A 17,386-nucleotide genomic window follows, 5' to 3' on the forward strand; every position below is an offset into this window, starting at 1 on the left:
TCACGTATCCTACTAGCAGAGTAGAACAAACTATGTGTTACCCAATCCTAAAAGTATGTCTTCATCAATGTGCTTAAAAAAAATCATCAACTTCTGTATCACAGCACAATGTGTTTCGGTTGCACGATGATGGTGAAACCCTTCAGACACTTCCTGTAAAGCTGTGGACAGAAGGTCTGGACTGGTCTGGTCTGTACCAGACTGGTTGTAGAGTTGGTGAAAACATGAATCACACAACACACAGAGGGTACGAAGGTGATATGGAGACAGTAAGCCAAGTCCTGCATGTAGCATGATGGTCCAAGAGTCAAAGTTAAACAGGGAAAAAGAATTCACGGTGCACTTACCCTGTAAAACCAGCCCGCCCAGAGTTATTGCCACCAGACATGTCCAAAAGGAGCAAGCTTCCATGGTCTTCTTCACTGATCTTGACACACTATTTCCAATATTTCTGTTGTTACTGAGAGACTGATAGAAGGAGAAGGTAGAGGTTATTTCTGTCTAACTTGTTGCCCCCCCTATCTGGCTGCCCCTCATCCCACTCCCCAGCTGTCACGAACCACGGCTCCAATTACACAGCAGCCGGGACGCCCTGAACCCCGTCCTAAAGTCACACTCCCTAATAATCATCAGCACAATTAGGCAAAGGCTTTTGGTGAGAACGGTAATAATGCATGCTGTAAATGTTTTTTTTCGCTAAAAGCCTGAATCCAACACCAATACGGACTGTAACAAACTACATATGACTCTGCACTCCTTCAAGGTCTGGCGTGAAGATGAGGGTCCGTTTACAGCCTTAATCCCTTCAACAGTTGTCATGGCTCAATGGAACTGGTAGCACATTTTCAAAATTATGCTTACTTCACGTATTTGTGTGTGTGTGTGTGTGTGTGTGTGTGTGTGTGTGTGTGTGTGTGTGTGTGACACACAGATAGAACCATGGGTGAAACCGAACAAGTTGAACAGATGACACAAGCCCTGTAGGGCAGCCTCCTCGGCAAAATTCATTCATTCATCATCAGGCGCTTCTCCGGGGTCGGGTCGCGGTGGCCGCAAGCTAAGTAGGGCACTCCATACGTCCCTCTCCCCAGCAACGTCCTCCAGCTCGTACTGGGGGATCCCAAGGCATTCCCAGGCCAGATTGGACATGTAGTGCCTCCAACGAGTTCTGGGTCTACCCCGGGGTCTCCTCCCAGTTGCCCATGCCTAAAAAACTTCCAAAGAAAGGCGCTCAAGAGGCATTCTAATCAGAATCCCGAACCACCTCAACCTCCACCTGTCATGGACGTGTGATCTGGGTCATCGGGGCTCTCCCATCCCCTGATTGGTGTTTTAGTTCACCTGTGCCTGAGTGACCCTGATTGCCCGGCTTCAATCACCTCCCCTTTCTTCAATTTGCTGTCCGGTTCCTGTGCCCCATCTCCCTCCCCGCTCTCCGATTGGCTGTACGGGTTCTGCGCACCTGCGCCAAATCTCCTTGATTGGCCTCCCCCAGGTATATTTGCCCCTTGATTGCACGGACTCTTGGTCGGTTCGTCTCACACACTCACGTAGACGCTTGTTCGCCTGATCGCCACGCCATTTTGTGTGCTTTCCCGCTGTCTGTACCTGCTGTTCGTAAGTTTTTGTTGTTAAAGCTTTGGTCAAACCCAGCCTGTCCTTGCTGTCTGCGTTTGGGTCCTCTCCTGCTCCCGCCCGTGACAACGCCTTCGTCACCTCTACTCATTGCAACCTCTCCTTTCCGCTGTCCTCCCTCTCGTTCACGCATATGTATTCCGTCTTGCTCCTTTCGTTCCTCTTCTCTCCAGTGCATACCCCCACTTCTCCACGCTCTCTTCAACCTACACCCTACCCTCCCTACAGATGCCAATTTGTCATTTTGTAAAATTAGCTGACTCTGTGCACCTATCTGATTAAATCCCCAATCCCGGAAATCTAATATATTCTGACGAGCAGGTGTGGAAGAATGGGGCAGATATCTTTTAATCGTAACTCCCGTGCCCCATACACTGCACGACCCTCAGGAGCATTCTTCTATTTTGTTGCCCCTCTTCCAGTGGTTGCCGAACAATGGCTTCCTCCAACGAGGTCACTATTGAGAAGACCAGTCTTAGTCAGGGTCCTACAGTCAAGTTAGTCAGTTAGTCAGTAAAATGATCGTCTACCTAGTCCGAGTCGAACTCCTAAACAACACAATAATCAAAACATGAACACGTGACTGGAACAATAATCTGAACATGAACGTTAAAAGTCCCAAAAGCCCTTGCGTTCCCCCAGTGCATAACTGTCAATAGTCCAGCGATCGCACCCCACCCCCTCGTCGCTATATAGCCACCACCTGAGGGGTCAGTTGTGCTCAACGATCCCATCACCCAAGTCACAGTTCCTAAAATGTCCAGGGTGCCATCGCTGGTGAACAGGCCGCCTGGGGCTTACAGGAAGTGCAACTGGAGAAGCACACTGATCGGCCCATGAGGTTCTACTGTCGCCCCTGGCCCCACCAACAGGTGGAGCCAGGGGGGGGTATGGGGAGAGTCTGTCCTGGTGCAGCGCTATCATGCACCCATGGCCAAGCATGCGCACTCAGTACACCACCTCAGACAGCCGGCCCACGACCTCGCCGGGCCCCTGCCAGTGGCTACGAAGCCTGGGGGAAATCCCTGTCTTGCGAACGGGACAATACACTCATACCTTGTCCCCTTGAACGAAGGCCTGCCCAAGGCACCGTGTGTCATTGGCCCTCTTCTGCCCAATCCCGGAGTTGGCCTGGGCCCGGCGGGTGTCGTCATGAACCCCTTGCAGGCAATCCCTCAATCTCTGGAGGTAGTCAATTTCTTTCCCCCGGGCAATCTCAGGCTCAGGCGGGGCTCCAAACACCAACTCCACAGGTGTCCGGAGCTCCCGCTCAAACATGAGGGCAGTAGGCATGCACTGGCTGGACTCCTGGACAGCAGTCTGGTAGGACCAAATGACCAAGGATAGGTGGCAGCCCCAGTCCCGCTGGTGTTGGCTGGTGAGGATGGCAAGTTGAGTGGTCAGGGTGCGGTTGAACCGTTCCACCAGCCTGTCAGTTTGAGGATGGGGTGGTGTCATTCTCGTTTTCTTCACCCCCATCTGCTGGCAGACCTCACTGAAGACCTGGGACTCAAAGATCTGCCCCTGGTCACTGTGGAGCTTGGCGGGAACTCCGAAGCGGGTGAACATCTCTTCCACCAGCCTCTCTGCTGTCCTGGTGGCACTCTGATTCGGCACCGCATACACCTCTGGCCACTTTGTGAAATAGTCCATAGCCATGAGGACGTAGCAGTTGCCGGAGTCGGTGATGGAAAAAGAACCGAGGATGTCCACCCCGATTCGATCCATTGGAGCCCCCACCAATTATTGCTGCAGTGGGGCGTGGGAGCGCTGGGTCGGTCCCTTCGGGATGGTGCAGGAGTCGCAGCAGTGTATGTGTAGCTCCATGTCTCATCGACAGCCAGGCCAGTAGAACCACCCCTCAAGGCGGTGGAGGGTCTTGGCGTTCCCATAGTGTCCTGTGTTCACCGAGCCATGAAGCATCTGGAGAACCTGGGAACGGAGCACACGGGGCACCAATAGCTGCAAGAGGTCACTCCCTCGTCCGAGGGCTTGTCACCTCCAGTACGCCAACCCGTGGTGAGCTCGACATTGCCCCACTGCGAGCGGTAGGCCCTTACTTCAGACCCCAGTATTGAGACCTCTGTCCACTCGGGGTGCCACCCTGTCTCCAGCCAGCCCCTCACTAGTGCCAGGTTCACTTCTGCCTCCTGCTGCTGCCGCAGTTGCTGCGTGGTCAATAGCAACCACCTCTCCTCGTTGTTGGTGGTTGTTGCCGCCGCCACCATTGGTTCCATCTGGTCCTGCTCCTCTTGCTGCTGGCAATAGCGGCAGTCCAATGCTGCACAGGGGCACCAGGACAGTTCGTCGACATTGCCATGATGTTGCCCTGCCTGATGCTAGATTCCGAAGTCACACTCTTGAAGTGTCTCCAGCCATCGGGTCACCTGGCCCTCAGGGTGCTTAAAGTTCAACAGCCAGGTAAATGAGGAGTGGCCAGTGCGGATGAGGAAGTGGCTGCCATGCAAATATGGCCCGAAGTGTCACACTGCCAGAAACACTACCAGCAGCTCACGCCGGGTAACACAGTAGTTCTTTTCTGCCCAACTCAGGCCACGACTGAAGTAGGCCACAGCATGCTCCTTGTCTCCTCCCAGCTGAGAGAGGACAGCTCTCATCCCCACATTACTGGCATCAGTGTCCACAATGAAGGACTGTTGGGCATCGGGGCAGGTCAAGACTGGGACTTCAGTACGAGCTGCTTTGAGTCGGGTGAAGGCTGCAGCACAGGCGTCGTCCCAGTTGAATAACCGACCCTTGGAGTGAACTGGCAATAGTGGCAAAGTCCCAGACAAAACGGAGGTAGTATGGTGCCAGGCCCAGAAAACTTTGCAGCTTGCTGATGTTAGCAGGGGTTGGCCAGACTTGGACGGCAACCACCTTAGCTGGGTTGGTGACTATGTTATGCTCACTGACTACATGGCCCAGGAACTTCGTCTCTCTCTTCAGCAGGTGACACTTAACAGGGTTCAGCTGCAGCCTGGCCCGACAGATGGCAGCGAGGACCTCACACAGGTTGGACAAGGCTCTGTCAAAGTTACTGGCGTGCAACAGGAGGTTGTCGAGGTACATGATGCAATGGCTCCAGGGTACGTCCATCAGCACCCTCTCCATCAGCCATTGGAATGTAGACGGTGCATTACAGAGCCCAAATGGCATGACGCGGAACTGCAACACACCCTGCCCAATTGTGAAGGTGGTCTTTGGTCTCGCGTCGGGTGCCAGCTCCACTTGCCAGTAGCCGCTGCGCAGGTTGAGGGAGCTGAACCAGCTGGACCCAGTTATGTGGTTGAGGGCATTGTTGATTCGAGGAAGCAGGTAAGAGTCCTTTTTTGTGTGACAGCATTAAGGCATTGATAGTTCACACAAAATCTCCAGCTACCATCCTTCGTCCTCAACAAGATGGCTGGAGCTGCCCACGGGCTTTCAGAGGGCTCAATCACCTCAGCAGCAGCCATATTGCGGATTTTGTCCTCTGCCACCTATTGCTTAGAGAGGGCCAGCTGTTGGGGCCACAAATGGATGGCCTGGGCAGGGCCAGTCTCAATGGTATGCTGAACCAGCTCAGTGTGCCTGCAGTCTTCATCTCTAGAAACAGATATCCATGTAGTCATTGAGAAGGCATTTCAACTGGTGGCACTGCTGTGGGTCAAAGCCGTTACTGCTATGCAGCTACAAGTGGTGTATGGCCTAAGTCATCTCAGCGGAGGGTGGAATGGCAGGTTCAGTGGTCAGGGCTGAGGCAGGTTGGGGTGGTGCAGGGCCACTGAGGGCGGGTGTGCTGGCGATCAGCTTGGATGGTGGTCTGGGCTGCTGGTACAAAGAAGTACATGGGCTCTGTGCCCGCTGGGCAGCGGCTGCTTGACGACTGGCTCATTGGTCTTTGGGTCTGTCCCTTTCCTGAATTGATTGTTGTGCCATGGGTGATGGTTGCCCCTGACACATTAACATGGGCCCCTCAGTGGGTCATCAGGTCCATGCCAATGATGCAAGGGTCCCAGATGTTGGCGAGCCAGAACTCGTACACCAGCTCCTGGTCTCTGGCCCAGACTCACAATGACTTCCTCCCTCTCATCCCAGCCTTTTCCCCTGTCACCATCATCAGCTGGGTGTTGGTTGGAGACCATGCCACTGAGAGTGGGCCAGTGGTGCCTGGGAGGATGCCAGGTCGCACCAGGGAAATAGTAGACCCCGTGTCCACCAGGGTCCTGCAGGATCAACTGTCGAGTTGGAAGTCCAAATATAGTCCTTTGGTGGGGCCTAGGTGGCCAACCAGCATGCACTGGCCTTGAAGGGGGACTGGAGATATCCCTTCATCAGACCACTCCGCTGTCGTTTTCTGTCGGCTGGGTAGCTCTGGCCTTCGGTGCTGGTGCTGGGCAGTCGCGGACCATGTGACCAGGCTCGTCACACAGTAGCAGCTATCAGTCAGGTGGATGTCGCCTGGATATTGGAGGCCATCGCCGAGACTGCTGTGGTGGAAGTCGGACTTGGTAGACCCGTGCAGGACTCTACTGTGAAGCACTCAAAGGCAACTAATTGTAAGCTAAGGAAAAAAGATGAGTTTTAAGTTTGGATTTAAAGGACTCAACAGACTCTGGTGGTCTAACGGCAGCAGGCTATTCCACGAGAACAGAGCCCGATAGGAAATAGTGTGGTATGCTATGTCAAAAAAAACAGCTCCCGTAGGATTTTTGTGTCAACATTGATTTTTTTGCTCTTTTGGCTTCTATAGGGACCAAACTAACAGAAAATGAAGGGTGCCAAATTTTCTGACCCCCACCCCCAATTCTGGGGGGCCATCTATTTTGGGACCTCCCAGAACAGTAAAATAGAAGTCCGCCTGGGACTACTCTTACTAAAATGGCTGTAGAATTGTTATGCTTCAGTTGTATAACACCAAATTTGGAGGAGATGCAGTTGAGAAGTTGTAGAAGAGATCCAAATATCTGTGGCCTGCTGGTGAATGGGATTACTGATGTTATTCACACTCAAATTGTAAGTTTTGTTTAGGCGAACCTAAAAAATTCTGTAGTTTATCTGCAGTCCTTCTGTCCTGGTGGATGGTACAACTAAACTTCCACTTGAAGTACATTTTTCCAGGTATTACCTATACATAGACACCAGTGGCTGAAGGGGTTTTTAATGTCCAATTTTTATAATATTATAGTTTTTTTGTAGGTTTTAAAATATTCTGAGTTGATTTATAACACTATTAAAACAGCTAGAAGAGTATTTGTCTGACTTTTGGTTCCTCACCTGGGACACCCCGGACTGACCCTTGTGCCTATCCCATTCATCATTACTCTCCTCTTTCCACTCCTGCTCTTTTCTTGGCCAATATAACTTTTACAATTATTTTTCATGGGCATCCAGTGACAATTAATACTTTACTGAAGGTGTTGACCATTCTGAAAGACATTCCTGTTCTGACTCTGAAAAAATAAGGGTTGAAATGTGGCCATTGTAGCATAATCCTTGTTAATTTGGTTAATTTCAAACAGGTGAGATCATAATTAAAGCACAGCTGTGTTTGCAGCTGAGTGAAAACAAAAAAGAACAGTACTCAAGATAAAATAAAAAAATAGGCCAATACGAAAACAACAACAACAAAACAAACAAACACCACAATAGATTTGAAGAGTCAACATTTTGAGAATCACATTCATGGAATTGCTGAAAGCAACTACCTGGTAAGTGATACTTTTATTTTAATTTTTTATCATTAAGGTGAAATTTAAAACAAGCCTGAAAGATTTATAAGCCAATGTTTACACATATTTTGACATATATTTACATTGTTTTCCCATTATTAGGTCTAATCTTTCAGTCTGACATGCCCTGATCCAACAATTTTGGACTACTAAAAGTAAGCTAAGGTGGGCTAAATTTAAACCATGCCCGCTAGATTTAAAAGCCAACATTTGCACATATTTATATTTACATTGTTTTCCCATCATTAGGTTTCATCTGTCTGGCATGCACAGATCCGACAACCTACAACAACGAACTAGAAAGCTAAGCTAAACAGTAAGCTAAGGTGGGCTGAGAATGATCTGGTAAATGTGTCATATTTTTCTGATGAAATTTAAACCAAGCCTTCTAATTCAAATATATATTTACATTGTTTTCCCATCATTAGGTTTCATCTGTCTGGCCATCCAACAAATTGGACAACTTGTGAGCTAAGGTGGGATGAGATCTGGTCAATATGGCAGAGGAATGCAACATTTGCGTGATCTGCAAAGAAGGTGCCACCCCTGGCAAGCGACTAGTTAAAAATCCAGCCATGATTGATGACCTACTGCAGGCTTGCAGGGACAGAGTTTCTTTAGGTCAAAGTGATTTTGAGGAACTTTCCGACTACTTATCTGGCCTAAATGAAGGGGAACGGAAATTGGTTAATTATCATAGTGAGTGTCGAAAATCTGTTATAAACAAGAATAAAATTGACCGTCTCAGGGCTAACCAATCCTGACCTCAGTCACCTGTCTGTTCTAGAAGAGGACCTGGGCGCCGTTCAATTACTACAGGATCTGTTAGACCTAAACGGTCGAAATCTGTCTCAAAGGAGCAAGTGTGTTTATTCTCACCTTGTGACTTTTGTTCCAAGGGTGATTCAGAGCCACTGCACCGTGTTCTTTCTGATGCAATGGGTGAAACGCTTCTTGAAATAAAGCAGCAGACCCAAGATGACCAAGTAAGAATATATGTAGCAGACCTAGTGGATGCTGGTGACGCTTCAGCTCTTGAAAAGTACTATCACAGGGATTGCTTGCGGAATGCAAAACGTACCACAACAATAAAGAAAGATCATGATAATGAATCACTCATTCGCTCTTTATGTGACGAACAGTTAATCCTCGCCATTCAAAATACCGTCACAGACGATGTTACTCTTGACATGGCTCAGGTCAATGATGCTTACTTGTTGATCCTGAAAAGATATCACACGGATGTCGATGAGACTACAAACTATCGCAAGCATCTGAAAAAGATCATTGGTGAGCGACTTCCAGATGTCCAGTTTGTAAGCTCACTGCAACGAAATGAGCCAGACAAGCTTGTTAAATCAACTGTAGTTAGCAAAGCTATTGATTGCAGTATTTCCACTATGAATGATGGTCAGGTTATTGACAACCTGAAGAAAGTTGCTAACCTACTGCAGAGATCATGCAAAAGCGCAGCTGGTCATTTGCCGGGATATTTGATAACTTTAAGAATCCCTCTTTACTCCAATTCTTCCTAAGTCACCTCCTCTTTGGCAGTCATGTTGTCAAAGTGTTTGGAATGCGGATGAAGAAGTAGAAAAAACTGTTGATGTTGCATGCCAGTTTCTAGTCCACAACACTCGCACTGATCGTCAGGTGAAAGAAACATCAGCCAAACAAAGACGATGCCTTTCGGCAAAATGTCCAAACACCCCCTCAATCGGACTGCCCCTTGCTATCCACTCTAGAGTGCGTGACAAAATCCTTGTCCAGAACCTCTCAGATGTCTACATTGAAGTTACTACTTGAAGATCCTTGACTTAGAAAAAAGTGTGGAGCAGTCTGTTCTTCAACGAATGAAGGATACTGGCGGATTTTGTCTCCCTGACTTTGTGAAGAAGGGTGTGAACATCTGGTTTGCTATTGACAATATTGATCTTTTGGAAGACACAGCCACTGGGCAAAAAACCTTCCATGGCACAGTGGTTGTAATCAACCAGCAGGATGAAGATGGAGACCTGATGAACCAACCACTTGTTATAACAGAAAAACCTCTCACGGCATCACCTCTGGCATTTGATATAAACTTGCTGCAGGAGCCAATGATCAAAACCACTCCATTGAGATTTGAGTCTGTGATAGGAAACCGAAACAATCTCATTTCCCAAGACTTCACTCACACCTGGGCATTCACAAACTACCTTGCAACTGATGATAACAGGGGGGCAACCTCAACTGAACCGCAGCTGGCAAGCAAACATACCCAGAACAGTGAAGAAGAGAGAAGCCATGCTGAATCTAATAACGACAGAAATCAAGATGACTCTATTGTGTCGATCAAAGAACAAAGGCGTAAATCAGTGAAATTGAAGAAGGAAGATGTGATGATAACTTGGGCTGCAACTAAATCTCTACTGTTATCTCAGTCCTCTAACAGTTGCACCTCAACAAACACAGGGGTGATTGCTCCACTGTTTAAGACCTCGCCAACAGATTATGCTACCCTCTATACCGCTTTGAAGTTAACCCAGGGTATCTCTGCCACTGTCATTGGCCCTCACAGAAAAACACTGATAACCTTAGATCTTGACCTTTACTCCCGTGCATTGAAGATTCAGCAGTCAGTTGGAAACACCAACTGGATCCTAAGAGCTGGAACTCTTCACATTGCATTTGCTGTGTTGCATGGTCTAGGTAAAACAGTTGGTGGAAGTGGCCTTGACATATGTGCTATTGAAAGTGGTGCATACACATCAGCAGCTCTTCGTGGTATCTTTGGTGGCAAAGCTTACAAACGAGGCCTTGAGTACAAAATCACTACGAGCCTTGCAATTTTGATGTTGCGATTTGATGCCATCTTGTCAACACTTCCAAATTGTCCAAATCAGATGCAATGCATTGCTCTCAAGGACAAACTCCATGAACGTAACCCACTGATGGTAGAGATCTTTGAAGAAATCCAATCCTAGTACACAGAAAATGTCAAGCCACTCGAAGATGAAAAAGACATTGGTGAGTTCACTCAGTTCTTAACCCAGTATCTTCACCAGGTAGAGAGTCTTCTTAATCTCATCAGCTCTTGCCGCTCAGGTGACTGGGAGGGATACTTGTCTTCATTAGAGAATCTCATCAAGTATTTCTTTGCTCATGATCTCCTCAACTATGCCCGCTTGATGCCAGTCAATCTTGCTCAAATGAATGCTCTTGAAAAAGATGACCCAGAAACATGGGATGCACTGAAGTCTGGTGCATTTGTGGTGGCAAAGTCAGAGATACCCTTCACTCATCTCTTCACTGATCAAGCCCTCGAGCAGGAAATCAAGAAGCTAAAGGGACATGGTGGGATGGTAGGACTCAGTAGAGATGAAGCAGCTCTGGACCGGCTGATCATTGCCACACCTCATCTTGCTGATCTAGTGAATCAGTACCTCAAGAGCTTCCAGATCTACTTCAAGGACAGAGCATTATCATCTCTCAGGAGAGATTGCATTGAGGTCAAGAACAAATGCACTGAAGCTACGCGACTTGATTGAGTTGCACTGTGGAGGCAATCCATTCAAAGAAAAAACACCATTCAAGAGTCTTGTTTCATCAGCGCTTGTGACAGATGTGGCAAAGCATGCTATTCTCCAGTTTGCGGAAAAGGGTCAGAAGCGCTTTGAGGAGTTTGTTTCTGAACGTTTGATCGCTACGTCAACAGTCTCAGTGTGGGACAAAATGAAGAAACTCAAGTTGAAGACCTTTTTAAACTGGATGGAGAAAACAAAGGTACATGTTGGAGACAAGGTCATCAAGTTGCGTGAGGAACGTGAACTGCTTGGAAGATTTCTCATCATCCAAGGCAGTCGACCAAGTCTAGTTCCCAAACTTGAGGAGACAATTGGAGACTATGAAATGTCCATGGTTCCCCGCTCTCTGTGTGCTGTGAATGGAACCTTGTACATCCCTACAGACAAAGCTAGTCTCATGCATGCAATTGAAGATGCCAAGGCAGAGCTCCTTGAAGCTGTCCCAAAGCCTGATCCAATGCAAGAAGATCCTCCAGGTGTCCCTATCAAAGTTCTAATAGTTGATGCCTGGGTGTGCTTCAGAGCATGAAAGAGACACCAACCATGCGGAAGCTGTCAGACCTTCAGGACACATTTAACAAACGCATCAAAACAATGATGGCTGGCTATCATGAGGGTCGAGTTGTCTTTGATCGATATATGGATGAGTCATTAAAGAAGAAAACTCGACAGAAGAGAGCAACTACTTCTGTAGAATACGAAATCCATCCAGAGATGAAGCTCACTATGTCGATCAAGGATCTCCTCTCTGCATCATCGACCAAGAAGAAGCTGAAATGTGAGTTGGGCCAGGGACTGCTAGAGTATTTCTCAAAGGACAATTCTTTCCTACTGGTTGTCATGTATGACACCTTCATCAAGGGGCGTGATTTTGTGGAGGCACACACACATGAAGAGGCTGATACCCTAATACCTCATCAAGTCCTTGCCTCTGCTGCCAATGGTGCCTCACGAGACATATGTGTTTGGTCACCTGACACTGATGTCCTCTTACTGCTACTTGATTTAGTATCATGTGAATGCATTGCAACTCCAACTTCTCTGACATTTTCAACAGGCAAAGGTGCAAAGAAACGGGAAATAAATGTTTTTGAGCGTGTTCAAGTTATTGGACGTCAGAAATGTCAGGGATTACTTGGCCTGCACAATTTTTCTGGTGCTGACTGGGGAGGAAAATGTGTTGGAATCTCCAAAAAGACGTGGATCAACGCATACCTGAAGCTTGATGATGATGATCCTGCCATTGACTGCTTCAAGGACCTTGGCAAGGGTTCCATTCCCCCTTAGCTTATCAATGGTGAGCCCCCATCACTGGTGAAGGCATTAGAGAATTTTGCGGGCTGTGTTTACAGCTCAAAAGGTCCAACAACCCTGCCATCACTCAGATGGGAACTATTCCGATCAAAGAACCTGGAGGGTGAGATGCTACCTCCAACTCGTGCTGCATTGCTACCCCATATCCTACGTTCCAATTATGTCACAATGCGAGATAAGTCATACAAGACGAATCGCCCTGAGCTTCCACCAATCGAACAGAATGGATGGAGTTCAGTGAGTGGTGGATATGTTCCAGTCAGGTGTCTTGCCCTCCCTGTACCACAGGCAGTACGTGAGCTAATCAAATGTGGCTGCAAAGTAGGTTGCAAGGGACAGTGCAGCTGCTCAAAGAATCACCTGCCTTGCACTCCTCTCTGCAAATGTTATGGTGGAGACTGTGCAAACACAACAAGTGAGTACATTCCAGAAGATGACAATGCTGATGAATAGATCATCAAGTATTGTTTAAATTCCTTTATCATCACCTGTATTTGTTTTGTTTTGTTGTAGATGTTTTGGGGGAATTTAGCAGCTTTTTCTTACTCTCTATTTACCTACTGGCGCAACATAGAGTAACTTTTTTTTCAATTGGATACTAAGTGCAACTTTTTACTGCTGCTTGTCATCATGTATATGCTGCTATAAAACAACATACAGTATGCTTAACTGAAAGATAAACCTGTCTTACTGGATTACTCGACTACTGTGTGGTTATTTACATAATAGAAACATGTTTAATATATGTCTTCCATTTTTCACATTAAATATGACAGTTATTATGTTCCCTTTCACACAAAAAAGGCAAATTTGTTGTTTCTACCTAATTTAGTACAATGGGACATCGCCGTAGGATGGACACCATCTTGGATTTGACAATAAATAAGTAAATGATGGAAATTTCGCTGATTCAGTTGAATTCCTTGAGCCCAAAAACCTAAGATTAGACACCAAAATCAGCTTTCTAGCTTGAATAGAAACTGAGACATAGCCATTTTAAGCTCCTGGCAGCCATATTGGATGCCATCTTTAAAGTGATGCATTTCCAGGAGGTAGATTTTCCTAGATTTTTAGTATGTTCTTAAGCATGCCTAGAGGTAACAAAATCAATAGAAAAAACTATGCTATCTATTTGCTTGGGATTAAGTTTTTTTTTCTTCACATATTGAACCATCTATTTTGGATAGGGGGCGCTCAGAAAGGGGGTGGGGGTCTGAAAATTTGGCATCCATCATTTTCTGACAGTTTGGTCCCTATAGAAGCCAAAACAGCAAAAAAATCCTACGGGAGTACATACCATACTGCACTAAAAAGGCCCTGCCACCCGCTGACTTCTTTTTAACTTTGGGTACACACAGGAGCCCTGTATTTTGAGAGCGGAGAGCTCGAGAATGTACGGTTTAAGGAGATCAGACAGGTAAGATGGGGCGAGCCCATTTAGGATTTTATAAGTCAGCGGAAGCAATTTGAAGTCTGATCTGACATGGATAGGAAGCCAATGAAGGGAGGCAGGAACTGGTGTAATATGGTAAAATGTAATAGATTTAGTTAGGATTAAAAAAAAGAAAAAACCTACCCTTTTGGTAGCTATGGAGTGCGTTTAAGGTCGAGGGTTAAAGGGAAAAAAACTGCAAAATATAGCTTAATTTTATACCCATCCAAAAGCAATGCATTTGTCAGCAGTGGGCTATCTCAACATGGACCCCAAAATAAATGTTTTTTTTAATCACCCTAAAACTTAAGGGGGTAAACTAAATTAAGAGCTTGCTACAGTATAAAGGGAGAATTGTTTTTCCTGAGTGACAACGGAACTGAACATACAATAACGCGCGCCCATTGTTTTGCGGTCGAGAGGTAAAACAAGTGAGCGAAGAGGAGAGAGAAACCCTTCAAACCCAAACCATCACAACATGGAGCTTATTAGCACGTGAAAGGCATACTAAACAACACTGGTTTGGAAAGTTTGCCTGCCCAACAACTAGTAATAACTAGAACGGTCGTTCATCATTCGAAGTCAGAAGCCTGAAAAAGGTTAGACGTCATCTGTCGGGACACTTTTCCCGGCGATGATTGCGTAAGGACCCAGCCTGCTTTCCTTCCTTCCTTCCTTGCTCCACGAGCAGCCATAGTTTGCTTCGGTCATCCTTTGTGCGCGGAGTCAGGTCTTCCGCGAGCCTGATCTTCTTTTGTTTGAGTACTTCAGAGTTCTTGGCATCTTTCCAAATGCGAGACCATTCCGTTCCATTCCGTTCTCCAAACCGCTTATCCTGCTGAGGGTCGCGGTGAGACCGTCAGATGAATTGAACAATGATGCGACGTGGCTATCCGTTACCATTCTTCGGTCCCAGTCTATGCACGATATCCACGGATCCCTGAAGGATGTCGGCTAATCCAGGGGACACACGTGTAAATACATCAATCACAGACATTGTCTCCTTCGTGCTGTGGGATACATGAGAGGTTCCATCGTCTTTTGTAGGCATCCGATTCGTCCACTCGGTCCTGAAGCTTTTTGTTCGCTTCCTCCAACTTTTTAACTTTCTCTTCTAGGCTAGCATTTTTTTTGTTTTTTTTTTGTTGCCAGCATCACCTGCCTGCTTTCCTGTCTCATACACCAAGGCGATAAGCTCCTGGATGGTCTTAGTATTGGCCGCCACAGTAGCTTCGACTGATTGCAGCCTCGCAAGAAACTTGTTCTGTCTTTCACCAATCTGTTCAATTGCGGCAAGGAGTACGTTTGTAACGTCAGGTTGCTTGTGCTCATTTCTCTCATTTTGTGGAGACTGGAGAGGACTGCTTAACGGTGTCTCCGGGGGATAAATAATTTCTTCGAACGAGTCCTCAGTTGAAGTTGTTTTAGCACAGTTGTGCATTCTTTTTACCTTATCCGAAGATTTAGCCATCTCCATATCTCAGCCTCAAAAGACTGATGCACGTCAACCTTAACTAGCAAGCAAGTGTTAGCAAAGTGTGGTAGCAAACGTAAAAGTAGTGTAACGTGCATGGACAAGTAGACACGTTGGTCCTTGACTAACGGGTCGGACCCTTTAGTCGACTGGTTAACGTTGTCGCTTGCGGTGCAGGAGTTACGGGTTCGGGTCCCGGTTGTGGCGACGGTATCTCGGACTGCCCCCCGAATTCGCTACATTGGTGTCAGAAGTGGGATGGAGCGACCATAAGGCCAGCGTAGGCGCCCTGAGGCGTGAAGGTGCTGATATGCTTAGTACAACAGTGCCATCCTGGACGCCCCCCCCACGATCCTTGAGTATGCCGCCATGCATTTTTGTACCGGCGTCATGGCGTCACAGCGTCACGATTCAATTCTAATTTTAACCGCCAAGGCACCAACTCCAGTACAGTTAACAAACTGTACAGTTATTGATTTTGTTTTGCGTTTTTGTTGTTTTTGTTGTTTTTTTACGAGCCCATGACTTTGACCTTGGCCCGCAGGAGAATATTGAAACGTACACGAATAAGTAGACACGTTAGCCGTTAGCTAAACGGTCTGAACCTTTAGTCGACTAGTTAACGTTGTCGCCCGCGGTGCAGAAGAGCCGGGTTCGCGTCCCGGCCATGGCGGTTCCCGCGGCTGCCCCCCCCCCCGATTTCGCTGCAATATGTAACGCCAAATGACCGTTTTCTAACTGTAGAGACTAAGCCTACACGTAAAGCCCCTGAGAGGTTGCTAGACAGGCACCTAATTGATGCGCTTGTAGCCACTTCGCATAACGTGTGTCTATGGAATAATGTTCAGACTTGTTTAAGTTAAAACGTTACGATATTTATTGCTCACCATGATGTTTCAGCCCACAATCCATAAAGCGTCATACGTCCGTAAACAGTCCAATATTCCAAACTCACATTTGTATCGCTTGCCAGCCCTCCGTGGCCTGCAGCAGCTAAGCGGTCAAAAAACTGTGTGCTCCCCTCCGTCAAGCAACACCTGTCACCTGCATGAACTTCCCCACCTATATTGCTGTGAGCCCATAGCAATTAGAGTGACACTTAGTGGACCAATTAAGTGCTTACAAGATGAGACCAAACGGCTCCTACACTAGCATGTTGGTGTGCTTATTTCTTGCAGCTGCAGAGCTTCATATAAAACTGCACGAGCACATGAAGCACCAAGTCGCACAGTTGACTGCAATGGTCAATTCACTGTCTACACGGATGAACAATGAAGGGTGCTCATCAGAGATTCCAGAAGAAATGAATTTTCCTTGTGGCTCACTGGAGGAGGTGGACAGCCTGGAACAGTGGCTGAAGGAACCCCGAAATACCTCAGTGATGAAGAACATTGTATGAATTGCATAGCTCTCACACTTACTGTGCTTGAGTTAACTCTGCCTGGTCTGGTGCTTTCCTGCGTCCAGCTCGCCACTTCCATTGCTTTACCATTTTAAAGAGAAGCGCACTAGCAACTCACACACTCAAGCAGACACGCTGGCTTTCTGCCTTCGAGAGCGTGTGTCGTTCATGCTTTTTTCGGCACTTATTTTCGCTACTAAGCTGCTCCCCAAGTGGCTACTCACTGAGAAGAACATCCACAGCTCATAGGAGAGTAGAGCATGGAGGTTTTGCATTCTTTTTCGCTCTCTGGCACCCGGTTTCTAACTGAGACCGGCCTTTATTTGCCCAAACATGTAGCTATACCTGACCACTAATAGGCTTTCGTTTGTAATTGAAGTTTTGGGGTAATTATACTTTGTTTTTCTGTTTCCATTTCATGTTACATTAATGGTGATTGAAACGTGTTATTGAATAAAAACAACCTCACAAGTTGATTGATCTGATTTATTGAACTCAGCTGAAGCCCATGCCCTTGTGTAAAATAGCACTGTTTTTAGCGACAGGAGGAGTAGCTGGAGGTGGCAGAGTTGACGATGCTAAGATTTTCATTGGGAATGATGAAGAAGGACAGGATGAGGAACGAGTATTTTAGAGGGACAGCTCAGGTTGGACGATTTGGAGACAAAGCAAGAGAGGCAAGATTGAGATGGTTTGGACATGTGTGGAGGAGAGATGCTGGGTATATTGGGAGAAGGATGCTGAATATGGAGCTGCCAGGGAAGAGGAGAAGAGGAAGGCCAAAGAGGAGGTTTATGGATGTGGTGAGGGAGGACATGCAGATGGCTGGTGTGACAGAGGAAGATGCAG

The sequence above is a fragment of the Lampris incognitus genome, chromosome 8 (genome assembly GCF_029633865.1).
Source record: "Lampris incognitus isolate fLamInc1 chromosome 8, fLamInc1.hap2, whole genome shotgun sequence".
Taxonomy (NCBI): domain Eukaryota; kingdom Metazoa; phylum Chordata; class Actinopteri; order Lampriformes; family Lampridae; genus Lampris; species Lampris incognitus.